General features: G+C 38.4%; 1 long non-coding RNA gene across 1 annotated transcript; it reads left to right on the plus strand.

Moving 5' to 3' along the window:
* The first annotated feature begins 3891 nt into the window (after positions 1-3891).
* LOC110213494 (uncharacterized) lies at positions 3892-13064 on the plus strand. The gene is made up of 4 exons (XR_002326013.1): positions 3892-4026; positions 6632-6683; positions 11278-11419; positions 12958-13064. It is a non-coding gene; the product is annotated as an uncharacterized LOC110213494 (long non-coding RNA).
* The last annotated feature ends 406 nt before the right edge of the window (positions 13065-13470 follow it).

Genomic DNA, 13470 nt, shown 5'->3' on the forward strand with positions numbered 1-13470 from the left:
TCCAATGGTGTAATTATTATGATCACTAGAGAGTCAGTAGGGTATAATGGAGAGATGGTCTGCCCTTGGAGAAAAGAAAACGTAGGTCCAAGTCTTGCCTCTGACATGTACTAGCTGTGTGACCATGGGCAAGTCCTTTATCCTCTTAGTGCCCAAGACATCTCTTTTATGATTATAAGTTACAAATGACTTATTAATGTGCACTTGTGAAAGTAGTTCCCTACCTATACTGAAAAACAAAAATCACAAGGCTAAATAAAATTTTTTTTAAAAAAGTGTCGTTAGCTGGTGATATTGTCATAATGACAAATTATAATACGATTAATCCCATTTTTATGTTTGTATCTACATTTGTAAACTACATTTGTTTGCATATTTATAAATATTTTAGCATTAAATTATGCTTTTTATTTGAAGCACTGTATATATGTTGTCATAATATACATGTTTATTTGTTCAGTCATTTTTCAGTCCTGTCAGATTCTTTGTGACCCATTTGGGGTTTTCTTGGAGTGGTTTACCATTTACTCCTCCAGCTTATTTTACAGATGAGGAAACTGAGGCAAACAAACTTAAGTGATTTGCCCAGGGTCTAAAGCTAGTAAGTGTCTGAGGCTGGATTTGAACTCATGAAAATGAGTCTTTCTGATTCCAAGCCCAGTGCTCTATTCAATGTACCTTCTAGCTGATATACATATATGTGTTTATATATGTATTTATATATAAACACATATATGTGTGTATGTATATGTATATATGCATATAAACATGTATATGTATATATACATGTTTATGTATTTTCTACTTATTTCACATCCTGAGGCTGCTACTAAAGCCTAGGACTTTCCATGGGCTGGTGTGGGGCCAGGTGCAAAGCTGTAACTAGCATTTTGGTAACCCAAGGTTATCAGCATAAATTCTACCTGGTACAAGCACTATGAAACTTGCCCTCAAATCCATTTTTAAATTCATGATATAAAAAAATACAAGAAATAAAAAAGTTAAATACAGTTGATTGGGAGAAGGACTTCATTGCTATAGTGGCTTTCATGGTACAGAAGGAGTGCATAAGTGAAATCATTATATCCCCTACATTTCAGTGTTCTAGGTCAGTCTCATTTATATCTCCATCCCTGGCTATGTTTAAGGGAGTACAGAGATCAAGGTGAATAATACTTTGCCCTGTACCTCACCCTCCCCATTTTTCTACATATAAAATATGGTCACAGTGAATATCAAGTACAATTAGATGAATTCAAGGGGAAAAAAATAAAAATTTAAGGGGCCACATGTAGCTCAAAGGTTATGTGTGAAAAGGAGAGATGCATCATTTTCTTTTCTTTTTTTTGCCATGGTGATAGGGGAGTTTATTGGATGATTTTTTGTGTACATGACTCTCAGATCTTTAAAAAAAAATTTTAAGCAACAGCTGGCAAAACCACCTTCTTGCCCACCAGCTGCCATTCTAAGTTACTGCTTAGTAACATAGGTCTTCCCAAAGAGCCAAGGTCTGCAATTCAGCATATTGCTGGGCCGGTTCCAGGCCTCCTCCCTTTGACTTGACTAAAAGTAAAGATCTGAAGCTGCTCTGAGGCTTCAATGGGATTGCTCATATACAAATTCCTAGTCTCCTCTGACATATTTTAAAGGGGCAAGAAGAGTGCATTCACATAACAGCAGCAGGCTCTTGAGAAGGGTGAACAGAAGACAACTGGGCCTTCTTTTTTATTCAAAGAAATCAGCTGCCCCATCTGTCTCCCTCAGCTTAGGCATGAACCCTTGAAGCCAAGTGAGTAGTTGAGGGAGGGGGGTGGAGAAGCTATCTGGTTGGCATGAAAAAGAAAAATCATCAAACAGAAGAGACAGAAATGACCCTTGTGCCCCTTCACCCTCAACAATTCCAGTGTGGAGAAACAGAGCTCATCCTGTGGGCTAAAGAATAAAAAATATTGGCAAAAAGGGAAAGGACTTTTTTCGTACAAAAATATTTATAGCAGTTTTTTTTGTGGTGTCTAAGAATTGGAAATCAGAGGGATACTCATCAATTGGGGAATGGCTAAACAAGCTGTAGTATATGACTGTAATGGAATATTACTGTGCTATAAGAATTGAGGAGCAGGAGGATGTCAGAAAAACCTGGAAAGACTTACATGAAGTGATACAAAGTGAAGTGTGCAGACGAAGGATAACATTATACACAGTAACAGCAATATTGTATGATGGACAACTGTGAAAGACTTGACTCTTATCACAAATTCAATGATCCAAGACAATTCCAAAGGACTCAAGATGAAAAATGCTATCCACCTCCAGAGAAAGAACTGATAGAGTCTGAATGCAGATTAAAGCACACTATTATTCACTTCCTGCATTTTTTTCATGTTTTTTTTTCCTTTGGGCTTGTGTCTTCTTTCACAATATGACTAATATGGCAATTTATTTTGCATGATTGAACATGTACAACCTATATAAAATCACTTATTTTCTTAGAGAAGGGTGAAGTAATGGGGGGAGAGAAAATTTAGAATTCAAAATTTTAAAAAATGAATGTTAAAAATTGTTTTGACATGTAACTGAGGAAAAATATTATTTAAAAAAAATTGGAGATACCATTAGGAGAGATGTTGCTGTGGCATCCAGGGAAAAATATCATTGCTGGAGTAAAAGTGTTTTGGGAGTTTGCTCAGAGTTTAATTTTTAAAAATTGGAGAAGCATATTGTGGTGGAAAGAGCATGGGATTTGATGTTAGAAGTCCTGGGTTCAAATATTGACTGACACTTGTCTGTGACTTTAAGCAAGTCATTCATCTCTGCAGGTCTCAGTTGTCTTAGCTGTAAGATGAGGAAATTGGACTAGACAGTCTCCAAAGTCCATTTCCAGCTCTTAATCTATGATCCTGTGATGTCAAATATATAATTTTAAAACTGTGTCCTAAGACAAAGTCTCAGCCCTCAATGAAGCTAACAGGTTATTACTTTTTGTTGTTTAGTCATTCCTGACTTTTTGTGACCTCATTTGGGGTTTTCTTGGCAAAGATACTGACATGGTTTGCAATTTCCTTCTCCAGCTCATCTTACAGATGAGGAAACTGAGGCAGAGTAAGTGACTTGTCCAGGGTCACATCTAGTTAGTGTCTGAAGCTAGATCCCGTCCTAGGAGGATGAATCTTCCTGACTCTAGGCCCAGCATTCTAACCATTGCACCAATTAGGTGACTCAGGGGTGAGGTGAGGGACAATAAGTCAGCACAAATAAATGTAATGCAAATTAGAGGAAGAGAAATCCAAAAAAGAGTTTAAACATGGAGGCTGGTTATACTTAGGAGAGAAAAACCTCTTGGGGACTTCTGAGGCTTTAAAATGCATAGATCATAGGATTTCAAACTGAATAGGACATTAGTGATGTTGGAGTCCATACCTCTCATTTTCATTTATGAAGAAATCGAAGCCTTGAGAGGTCTCACAGATAGTAATTGACAAAGGACTCAAACTTTGGTCTTTGGAGTCCAAATTCAGCACTCTTATCTCTACTTCTCCAGGAAATGCTGCAAACCATGATGTGCCAGTGGAAACATTAATCGTCTGTGTTCCCTTGTGTAGTCATGACCTTGGAGCTAAAGGGAATTTGGGAGATTTTGGGACAGGGCTGGTCTGTCAGCTCTCTTGTATTGTGGGAAGACAATCATTAACCAATCTTAACTTCACTAAAAGAATGTGTGGATTCTAGTTTAGTACAGGTGGTATGGGCAACCAATGTTAGCAGGAGACCAAAGGACAAAGTAAATGTTTGACATAGAGGCATTAATTTGTTACACCCAACCTTTATTTTATCTGAAGTTTCTTCTTTTTAATTCTTCCCCAGAATGAAATGAAAGCAAATCAGTTGCCAAAATATTTGGAGAGGACTGAACCCCACCTCATAGTCATTTGGCAAAGTTTATGTCTCTGGGTGAAGTAACAGAAGGGGTGGCAGAGCAGCCTGGCATCTTTCATTTGGGCCAATAATGCTTGACTGAGGCATGGTGAGGTAAGTAGGGCAGGAAAGTTAGGATGCAGAAAGAAGAGGGGAATATATTATATTTCTAGCTGTTTTCTCCATGTTCTAGATGAGAGTTGGAGACACTGGGGAGAAAGAGAGCAAAGAGTTGAGAACCTGATATATGATAAGGAAAATCCAAAGAGGTAAGAGATGGATGGGACATTAAGAGGACACTGAGTCCATTAAGAGGACACTGAGTCCAACTCCCTCGTAGTACAGATGAGGAAATGGAGGCACAGAGTGAGTTAAGTGACCTGTCCAGGGTCACACAGCTGGTAAGTGTCTAAGGTAGAATTCGAACCCAAATCTTCCCGATTACAAGTCCATTGCCTTATTCATCACACTTGCCTCATAGTTCGATGGAAAGATAGAGATGTTTTAATAATAAGCCATTCCAAAGTTCTGGAGTCAAAGGTCCCCAAGAAGGAATCTGATCAGGGGTAAGATAGAGACAGTTTATGAGATCCAATTGTTAAATTTTTGGTAGGGGAGGGAATAAGCATTTTTATAGTACCTATTATGTACTAGTCACTATGCTAAGTGTTACAACAACCCTGCCAGGTAGGTGTGGTTATTATCCCCATTTTACAGTTGAGGAAACTGAGTTAAGTGATTAGCCTAGAACCACACCACTTGTAAGTGTCCGAGGCTATATTGAACTCAGGTCTTTCAGGCTCCAGGCCCATCACTCTATCCGTTGTGCCACCTAGCTGTGAAGAAAAGAGACAGGAATAAGCGTTTATACAGTATCTACTATGTACACTTTGCTAAGTGCTTTTAACAAAAATGTACAGGCATATATACACAATATACATATACACGTATGAATATACATGTGTGAAGAATACAATTCTATGCAATTAGATGGCTGAGTGGATAGAGTATGGGGCCTGCAGTCAGGAAGATCTGAGTCGAAATTTGGCCTCAGGTACTCACTAGCTTTGTAAACTTGGGCAAGTCACTTAACCTCTCTTTGCCTTAATCCATTGTAGAAGGAAATGGCAAACCATTTTAGTATCTTTGCCAAGAAAACTCCATGAATAGTATTGGTATGGTATGGTCCATGGGGTCACAGAGTCAGACACAACTGAACAGCAACTCTGTCTCTGTCTCACTGTGTGCGTGTGTGTGTGTGTGTGCGCACGCCTGTGTGTATGTATATGTATATGTATATACACACGTACAAAATTTATACCTCAGAAATAAGTCAATGTTATGAATCAGGGCTTGCTTTATTGTTTTGTTGATTGTCTAGACTTAAGAAAATGATAGAGAAAAGATTAATAAAGCAGATTAAATTTTAGTGTGTCATGCGTGCGTCGCCCCAGAGAGCCAGTTGTTAAACATTTGCTAGCACACCATTGTATCTGACCCAAGATAAAGATTCAGCATGTTTTAGGAAGAAGCATTCCTATCAAGTATGAGGGTCATGAGATCACAGACCTGGAGCTAGGTGGGACCTCAGAGGTCCCCTAGTACAACTCCCTCATTTTACAGTTGAGGAAACTTGAGGCCCAGAGAGTGATTAAATTACTTTCCCAAGATTACACATTAAGTGTCAGAGCTGGGATAGGAACCTACTTCCTTTGATTCTAAAACCAGTGTTCCTTCTGCTCTGCCAAGTGGGTCATATTTAGTAATTCAAATTTGATGAAGGTGTTATTACTTTGTAACTCAATGTTCATTTATTTAAAATCTTGCTTAATGAAATTATATTTTACTCTTGAAATTATTTTTTACTCTATTGAAGAGAAGTCTGAACTTCACCTTGTAGTTATTTGGCAAAAAGCTTATGTCTCTGGGATTTTTTGGACAGTGAAGTGACAGTCCTGCAGCCACAAAAGGTGGCATCACAGCCTGGTGGCCTGGTGGCCTGGAGGCCTCATGGCATGGCATTTTTCATTAGGGCAGATAATGCTGGACTGAGGCAGAGTGAGGTAAGTAGGGCAGGAAAGTGATAATTTTGATGGATCTGGGATCTCATTAAAGCAGGTTTGCCTTCTGGTGCTGGCTGGATATAGCCCATTCATGCCTTCTTATCTTGAATTATTTTTATCCATGTCCTGCAAGGGTGTGCTGTAAAGGTTCAAACAACTCAAGAAATATACCCATGACACGTTTTTAAGTTTAATTTGCCATATTAACATTTTTCCTATCACTTTCTTAAGTCTAGAAAATCAACAAATGAATAAATCAAGCTCTGATTTGTAGCATTTACTGATTTCTGAGATGTAAATATTCACATTGAAAATTGAACAATCATCTCTCATGAGTTGTTTATAGCTGGCTCAGCACGTTGATGTTCTATAAATTGTAATATCACATAGGGAATGTAGAGAGTGTATGGGGCTGCATTCCTCTAGGTCACTTGGATAACAATGGAATAACCATCTTACCTCTTTGATAATATCTTTTACACCATCTTTTCTGGCATATAGTGTTTTTGTTGGTAATATGCTGCCATCTTTTTATGACTGCTATAAATCTCTTCATTGCCCTTTCAGTGATCTATAATGTTAATTCTTCAGAGAGTATGGTAGCCATTGAATCTCCAGAAGAATACTGGTGTTAAGAAATTGAACTTTTGTTTCAGGAAGAAGCTTGGGGCCATTAAAAGAGCTGTTTAATTTCCCAAAGAAAACCAGGTATGTTCTTCTGTTCAATTCTAGTCTCAGCTCATTGTTTATGGGCTGTGTCATAGATGTATAGACTGAATGGTAGCCTCTAAAACTTGTCTCTCGGTCTGAACCAACACGACAAGTGTATAAATATGATTAATATGATTGTACATGTATAACCTATACCAGATTGCTTGCTGTGTTGGTAGGGGAGCAGACGAAGAAAAATTTAGAACTCAAAATCTTATTAAAGTGAATGTAGAAAACTACCTTTACATGTAATTGGAAAAAAAATAAAATACTATTAGGTGGAAAAAATAGAATAGTCTGAACAATAGGTATTCTTCATCTACTTGTTTTTTGCTGTGTGGATTGGCTAAAATCTTTGAAGTGTTTTATTTATCTCTTTAGGAGGCTCTGTACTGTTTTAAAGCTCGATGCAATGAGAACCATATTACTAGCAAACGAAAGCATTTAGAGGGTCTTACCATCTAAAGAGAATCCCTTTTTGATTTGGACTCTGGACAGGAAATCCTCCACAACTGAGGCAGACATCTTTGCCGTACTTATATCTTGTTTTATGGCTTGCTTAATATAAGTGATCTATGAATAAAATTATCTAGATTTGACCAAGTATGCATAGAGAAGGTTCTACTAGAAGTGTCATAATTTTGAAGGCATGGTGGATTAATTCTGAAGATATTTTAAAGAAAGGAGGATTCCAAATTGGGTAAAATTTTTTAAAAAAAGTTTTTCAATTAAGAAATATTTGTTTACTCTTCCTTCTTCAACCGAACAAAAACAATAAAAAGAAAAATAAATCCCTCAAAACAAATATGCAGTCAAGTGAAGCAAATTATTGATCATGTCCAAAAATGTATGCCTCATTTTGCATATTGAGTTCACTTATCTGTCAGAAGTTTTCTTTAACATTCCAGAACTTTTGTATGTCATTGTAATAACCTGAGTCCTTAAGTCTTCCAAAATTATTTCTCTTTATGATGTTGTTATTGTATAAATTGTTCTCCTCATTCTGCTTGCATCACTCTGCATCACTGCACATAGCATTCCCAGTTTTCTCTGAAACTATCCACTTTGTCATTTTTAAATGGACAATACTACTGCTTTACATTCACATATGGTATTTTGAGTCATTCTTTTTATAGGAAGGCAACCCTTTAATTTCTATTTTTTTTCCTACTGCCCCCCCCCCCGCTATGTATATATTTGATATAAAGGTCCCTTTCCCATTTCTTTGATCTCTTTGGTGCATATAGCACTTGGGGGTATATGGGATGTATTAGATACTATATACCTAATAGTGGTATCACTAGGTCAAAGTATATGCACAATTTTTCATTGTTGGGGACATAGTTGCAAAATGCTTTCAAGAATGGTGGGACCAAATCACTGCTCCACCCAGAGTACATTAGTGAATTAGTCTCTTTTCCAACAGACTCTCCAACATTTTCATTTTCCTTTTTTCCCCATCTTTGCCAAGACAACAAATTGTTTAGGGGGCATATTGATTTCATTACTACTAAATGGAGGCAACTGAGAAAAGAGTAATGCCTCTGATCCATTCCTTCTTGTACATCTCTTCAAAATGCTTATAAGAGTAATCTATGAATTTATTATAGGCATCCTTGACAACGATATGAGTCAGGAACAGATAGTCTTTTGCAAATGATATACAATGATGCTGTTTCCCTTGACACCCTTTCCAGTACTGGATTTATCTCCAGTTATACACCTGGCTCAGAGGTTGTAGTGATGGAATTTGAATACGCCTATCTCCCTGTCCCTACTTCTACACTCTCCCTTTATCACCGTCACTGAGCAAAAATGTCCTCTTTGGAGTCCATATTTTTCAAATTTCTCACCTGATGCAGATTCTAGTACCAGGTATCTATGAGACCCCAGGGCATTCTTTGTCCTTTCTCAATGAGTTCAGTGCCTGGTTCATAGTCTTCCTTTTTATTTATTCTGTCTTCTCATTCTGGTGATGTCAACTTACATGTCAGCATTCCCTTAAATATCCTAACTTCCCAGTTCATCAATATACTCGACTTCCATGATCTGCTGATCCACTCCACCCTAGATACACACAGGGATGGTCATACTCTTCATCTTGCCATCACTGATGAGCTCTATTTCCATGTTCAAAAACTCTGAAATTCTTTTATCTGATCACACTCTTTTAGCTTTCTACCTCTCCTTACATTTTGATTCTCCTAGAACTCTTCATCCTCACCATGTTCTCCAATACCTCCATCCCTCAAGACTGCCCCTAGCCCTCATCTGGCTACACTTTGTTCCCTTCTTAATTTTCATCCTTTGGTGAATGAGTTACATTCCACCCTGCCCTCATCCTTTATTCTTGAATCCTGTGCTCTCTTTTCTTATTGTCAATCATGTCTTCCAGCTAGGTGGCACAGTGGGTAGAACACTGGGCATGGAGTCAGGAAGATCTGAGTTCATGTCCAACCTCAGATGCTTACTAGCAGTAACCCCGGGCAAGTCACATAACCCTATTTGCCTCAGTTTCCTCATCCATAAAATGAACTGGAAAAGGAAATGTCAAACTACTCCCATATCTTTGCCAAGAAAACTCCAAATGGGCTCGCGAAGAGTCAGATGTGACTGAAACAAGTGAACAATAGCAAAAACCATACCTTACTGAACCTTGACTTTAAATTACTCCTACCATCCACCTCCTTTGCTCCTGCCCATGTGCTGCTCAATAGAACTGAAGGAAATAATAAAATTGTACTGACTGGATGAACTATAAATCTATGTTAGTTAATCTCAACTGAGCCCTCACTACAGCAAAACAATCCTACTCCTTCTCTCTAATTGATTCCTAATTACACTCACCCCAGCAGCTGTTCCAAACCCTTTTTTTTTCCCTTCAAGCTTCCCATACTGCTCCCTCCCTCTCTTCCTCCTCCCTGAGATTTTGACTCATACATCACTGAAAGAATTAAAGCCATTCATGGAGAATATCTACTTCTCTCCTCTTCAACTCAAAGCCCTCTTTCATGGTCCCCTACTATCTCTTTCTGTATTCCTATTTCTAATGATGAAGTGGCCCTTCTACTTGGCAAGACCAACCCCTCTACCTTGAGCCTTGATCACATTCGCTCCTGTCTTTTCCACCAGATTGCTTCCGCCATCATCCCCCACACTCTGATTTTGAAGCTCTTACTATTTATCAGATCCTTTACTACTGTCTACACACATACCTTCCCCATCCTTAAAAAAAACCGAACCCTCAAGTAAATACTTACTATGCCAACTAGCTACCATTCTATGTCTCTCTTGGCCTTCTCGGCTAAATCCCTTGAGAAAGCTAACTATAACTGGTGCCTTCACTTTCTTACCTTTCACTCTCTTCTAAACCTTATTCAGTCTGGCTTTTTACTTCATCATTCAACTGAAGTTTCTTTTTCCAGTTACCAATGATCTATAAATGCCAGATCTAATGGAGTCTTTTTGATCATCATCATTCTTGACTTTTCCAAACTAGCCTTTGTATGTAGACTGTCCCCTACATGTGCTCTATGGTCCCTACCTCCATACCTTTGTTCACTCTGTCCCTTACACTTAGGATGTTTTCCATTTCCCTTCACCTGTTTATAACCAAAGTCAAATGCTGTCTGCTCCATGAAAATTTTTTTTCATCATTTTAGTGCAGAGATTCCCAAACTTATTTGGCCTACCACCCTCTTTTAAAAAAAATTACTCAGAGTCTCCTAGAAATCTACTTCCTTTAACCTTTTAATGTTTTTTAAAACTTGCATAATTTCAAAAAAGTATAAAATATGTTTTAAAAAATGAAATCTTAAATTTAATAATTTATTGTAAATTTATGGATTTTTCCCTGCATTGAAATTTTGATAGTGCAATATTGCATCATGCAACTGTTTAGTATCATATTGTAAACAAGTCATTACATACACGTATTCCTGCTGATGGATACTGGACTTTTTGACAATGCACAACACTCTTGCCTGCCAGCACTTGCTTGTTAAGATTTGTCAGTAGACTGATTAGTTATAACTTGCATTTTGTGCATTCATTTGGAAAATAATGTAATTGCTACAACTTCAACTCTGTTACACAACAGATGAAACACGTACAAATGGTTTTTCAAAATTTTCTTCTTTTTCTTTTTTTCTTTATGCTTCCACCACCCACTTATTTTTATTCAATGCCACCCAATTGTGCCCAAGGCTATTCTTGTTCCCCTGGATCATTCCAGCGTCCCTCATGGGGTGGTATCACCCACTTTGGAAACCTATGCTAGTGGTTCATGATCTTCTCATCTACATAGTTCACCTTGCACTTTGTGCCTCTCATGCTGTTATGATGTATTATTTTGTCTCATAATTATTTGTGTATGTGCTATTTCCCCCTACTAAATTATAAGTTCTAAGAAGGCAGACATTGCGTCTCATCTGAGCTGTGCATCTCCTCTCAACATTTTTTGTACACCATAGATATTTGCTGAATTGCTAAAAACATCTAATTACAGCTTATTCCACTAAGTTGTACTATACATTAAGCTGAATGTATGGCCTCTCAGTTTTTGTTTAGTTTCTGCACCATTTCCTAATAGGTGGAGCATTGGCACTTTGGTGCACAGTGGAGTTGCCTGTGAAATGTCCCGATATCCATGGCTTCCTTGCTCTCTTTTGCCATTTTTGTCCAGGTGGATGGAGGGTGATGTTAATCATGACTGTGAGAAGAAGTGGTGGCTGGTAAGGGTTGTGGTTTTTGTCAGAACATATCCACAGTTGTTGCCATCTCTCCTCTCCTCTTCTCTTCAGTCCTCTTTTCTCTTCTCTTCTCCTCTGCTTTCCTTTTCTCTCCTCTCCACCTGTCTGTCTGTGTCTGTCTGTCCATCTATCTATCTATCTATCTATCTATCTATCTATCTATCTACTACCTACCGTGTGTGTGTGTGTGTGTATGTGTGAGAAAGAGAGAGACAGACAGACAGACAGACAGAGAGGGACAGAGACAGAGAAACAGAGGAAGAGAGAGAGAGAGAGAAAGAGGCTGAGAGACAGAGACAGAGACAGAGGCAGAGACAGAGTTGGAGGAGATAGTGGGAATCTGAATAGGTCTGCTTTGTCCTTTGCTGCTTCTCCCCCACCCCTTACATATGTTAGAAATTGCTTTTCTTTCACCTCTTGTGTGTTTTAGGCTTAAAAAAAATGGTGGTTGCAATCGATGATTTGCTTTGCCACATGGAACAGGTGGGGAGTTCCCCATTTTCTCCACCGTTATAGCTTAATCCTAGGTGACAATCCTCACAAAGAAGGTAGGGTCCAAGTCATTTGGCCTAAGGGGCCTGAAGAGGGTGAAACTTTCCAGTGGGCTTTCCATCTCTCTCCAGAACATCTGTTGCCTGGGTTGGAACCCTTGAGATGGGGGGTGGCTCATTGCATACCCCAGTGCCACCGCAAACATAGGAGGTCTTGAACGGGGCTGAACTGAAAGCTGAAACCAAAGAAGCCCCAAACCTGTTGTGAAAGCAGCTGCATAAGCCATAAATTGAGTGTGCAAGCAAACCTAGCGGCTGTCTAACAGGGAGGGAGGGAGTCAGATCAGCCTTAGGCCAGGATAGATTTCTTTATTGTTTTTACATAAGTACTCCTCTGAGATCTGCCAGATTCCATCTCCTTTCTCAAAGTCAAAAAGCCACTGGCAGGATTTATTCTGATTTTCCTTTGGATATTATTGGATGGAAGACAGAATAGTGCTACTGTCTTGGATTGTGTTGGACTCCCACTGGGCTGACTCAGGTTTCCATTTGGTGATTTGAGTAAGCTCTCATTTGCTACACCTCAGTCATTACAAGGCTGTCTTTCTCCACATCACAGCAAGGCCCTCACTTATCTGTTCATCTTTACAATATCCCCATTCAGCTGCAGAGGCCAAGAGCAGCATGGATCTCTCTCTTTACAGTACTGAAAGTCACACTGTAAGGGATGGTAGTTCCTTTAGACTGCTGCCAAAGTCTCTTTATAACTCAAATCTGTGGCTTGTAAAATGAGGTAATTGGACTAGATGATCCTTAAAGTGTCTTCTGCCTTTAAATCTATGCCTGTGATGAACCAATCAGGTGAGAAGATGGCTCACATCCCACCCTCCTCATGGTAGCCAATATTGTTGACTTCATCTTTATCTTATCTATTTTAAAATGTCTATTTTTGTGTTTTATTATATATACATATAATATTTGAGTATAGTAGTATAACTATATAATTTATAAATGGTTCAACCTTTTCAGGTGGGGACAGAAACTCCATTGACATATTCTGGAATATTCCCTCAAGCTCAGAGACTACTTTTTTCTGGAAGGCAAGTTGTGATGACATTTATTTAACCAATATTTGCTTCCCTACTATATCTTTTTTTTTAAAAAAAATATTAAATTTTTTTGATGTTTATTTATTTATTTTTAGTTTTCAACATTCACTTCCACAGGATTTTGAGTTCCAAATTTTCTCCCCATCTCATCCCTCACCCCACCCCAAGATGGCATGCATTCTGAACACCTCTTTCCCTAATTTGCCCTCCCTTCTATCTCTCCCCCTCATTCTCTTATCCTCTTCCCCTTCAATTTGCCTGTAGGGCAGGATAGATTTCTATACCCCATTTCCTCTATATCTTATTTCCCAGTTGCATGTGAAAATAATTTTTTTTTAACATTTGTTTTTAAAATTTTGGGTTCCAAATATCCTCCCTTCCTTCCTCCACACCCAACCCTCATTGAGAAGGTAAATAACTCAATACAGGTTAT

Source organism: Phascolarctos cinereus, unplaced genomic scaffold (assembly GCF_003287225.1).
Source record: "Phascolarctos cinereus isolate Bilbo 61053 unplaced genomic scaffold, phaCin_HiC Scaffold_5;HRSCAF=322, whole genome shotgun sequence".
Classification (NCBI taxonomy): Eukaryota; Metazoa; Chordata; class Mammalia; order Diprotodontia; family Phascolarctidae; genus Phascolarctos; species Phascolarctos cinereus.